This window comes from Sphaerodactylus townsendi, linkage group LG02 (genome assembly GCF_021028975.2).
Source record: "Sphaerodactylus townsendi isolate TG3544 linkage group LG02, MPM_Stown_v2.3, whole genome shotgun sequence".
In the NCBI taxonomy this organism is placed as follows: Eukaryota; Metazoa; Chordata; class Lepidosauria; order Squamata; family Sphaerodactylidae; genus Sphaerodactylus; species Sphaerodactylus townsendi.
This window is the reverse complement of record NC_059426.1, coordinates 23727621-23730414: the sequence shown is the minus strand read 5'-3', so window position 1 is coordinate 23730414 and position 2794 is coordinate 23727621.

The following is a 2794-nucleotide window of genomic DNA, read 5'->3' as shown; positions in this document are numbered from 1 at the left end:
GGAGGAGGAGGAGGAGGAGGAGGAGGAAGAGGAAGAGGAAGAGGAAGAGGAGGAGGAGGAGGTTGGATGTATATCCCCCTTTCCAGAGGTGGGATTCAGGGGATTCTGAAGGTTCTGTATAACCTGTTGTTAAACTTTAAAATATCACTTTTTAAATACTTAAAATATTTTATTAAGTATTAATATTTTAATACTTAAAATTAAAGAAGTGATATTAAAAATATTTTAAATACTTTTAACAGTCATTATTTGGATCCCCCCACCATCAGAACCTGTTGTTAAAATGTTTGAATCCCACCACTGCCCCTTTCTCTCTTGTAGGAGACTCAAAGGGGCTTACAAACGCCTTTCCCTTCCCCCCTCACAACAAACACCCTGTGGGATGGGTGGGGCTGAGAGAGCTCGGAAAAGCTGTGACTAGCCCAAGGTCACCCAGCTGGCATGTGTTGGAGTGTACAGGCTAATCTGAATTCCCCAGATAAGCCTCCACAGCTCAAGCAGCAGAGCAGAGAATCAATCCCGGTTCCTCCAGATTAGAGTACACCTGCTCTTAACCACTACGCCACTGCTGCTCTTTTGGTTATCAGTTCCCTGATGTGGATGGCCCAGGCTAGCTAATTCTTGCCAAAACTGGGAAACTAAGCAGGGTTGACCCTGTTTAGCATTTGGATGGGAGACCATCAAGGAGACCATCACCTCTGTTAGTCTCTTGCCTTGAAAACCTACATGGTCACCATAATTCAGCTGTGACCTGATGACACTTTCCACTACCACACTGGGTATCAACGCAAAGCACATTTGCTTTCTTCTGTGGAATCTAATTTACTGCCTTGGTGCCATAGGCAGAGCAGTTCCTGAATAACCGTCTGGCAAATACATTTTCCACGTCTGCCCCGTCTGTGACCGACAACTGTGGTTACCCTGCATGATCCTTTAGGTGAAATGCTACCAGTCTGGGCTGTGATAGTAACATTATGCCTGTTTACTCCCTGTTCTCTCTTCTTGTGAAGGGAGCATTATGCAAACATTGAATGGCACTGTATAATATTTGCACACTATATTTAATCATTTCACTCAAATTTGAGTGAGGCATACTATACAACCAAGGCTGAGCATTGACAACGAAATTAACATTCAAGGCATGGTAGAATATTGTACTTTTGGGGGTGGAGGGAGAGACCCACACAAAATTGGTGTTCTGAATAATTCATTATGCATGCTGTCGAATTTGCATTGTTTGCTAGGAACATTACCAGCCTGGTGAAGTGTGCTTGATACATTAGCTGTCTTTAAGAATTGTATTTAATATACAGTTTCTGTTGCTTGCTGTATTCCAAACATCATTTGAAAGTCTTATTGTGAACATCTGAATGGTTTATTGTGCTAATCATTACTTTGGAGTGGATGCTTGGTTTTTTTTTATATGTGCTTGGTATTTAAAAGGAAAACTTTGGAAAAGTTCCTGTTTGCCTTTTGGAAAAAGCTTTTCGTAACTGCCTTTGGGCATGCAAGACACAGAGTAATGTGTGGCCGGGATTCCTTCACAGAGATGTTTTGCTAGTAATATTTTTTGTATACCTTCTCAACACCAAAGTGTCCAAAGCAGTCACAAAACCAAAGTGATTGCAAAATCCCAAAACAATACAATTCGGTAAGCTTTAAACACACAACACATTGCAAAACAACAACAGCCCAGCAGTGAAAGACATACAGCAATTATGATTACTCAGAACCCATGCAGCCAATTAAAACTCTGAAAATGAGTCAACACTACAGCAAAGAACAGAACGAAACCAAATGTAATGAACTGCTTTTCCACTAAATTAAAAGTAAGAGTGATCGTTAGCTGATTAATTAAAAGTGAATTTGAATGAAGAGGAGCAAGTGTTTATATGGGAGCAGGCAGTGAGTTTAACCATCCAATGCCTAAGCCATATAGGACTAAATTGCTAAATTGTGTATTTTCAGTTACGCAAACAGGATTTGTTGCATTGGCTCCTTGCCAGTCTCTTGCTCTGAACTCTGCAAAAGGTGGCTGACCTTACTGTGGTGTGTTTTCTAACAGACCACAGCTTTACTTGGAAATGCCATCACAGGGAACATGCAAGCATTTCAAAGCCATTCTGTTCGCTGAGCAATCAACACTAGTTTACCTGCTATTTAAAAAGTGGGGCTCTTGTTTAGTGATGTCACAGCATTCTATGTTCTTGCCCCAACAACGAATGATTTGAAACCGAAGTGGAGGCATACTATTTGATGTTCATGGGTTAGGGCAGGGGTCGGAAACCTTTAACACCCAAAGAGCCATTTGGACCCATTTCCCACAGAAAAGAAAACACTTGGAGCCGCAAATACTTTTTGGCATTTAAAATGAAGATAACACTTTTTTTTACCTTTATGCTTTGTATAAACAATTATAGTATGTTGCTTATGGAATCCATGAAGTGCTACATAGAAAATTATATTTTATTTATGTAAAGAACACATTTTGAACATTTTGAACTCTTAAAAAATAATAACAGACCTCCATGTCTGCCATGGAGGGTGGAATCGACAGCCATATTTCTCACTGAGCATGGCCCCCGCCCTGGTCCCAAAAGCCACAGATTCTGAGAATCTACCTCCAAATGTCCTGGGATTTGCTCGCCAGGAGTTGGCAACCCGTGACAACCATGGCTGAGGATGATCCCAGCCTTCCTCCTTTCCACGATCTACAAGCTTACTCTCCACTGGCTTACTCTGAAGTAAACCTTCCAAAATCCATGTGCAAGGCTTTCCCCATGCTCTCCTGCGC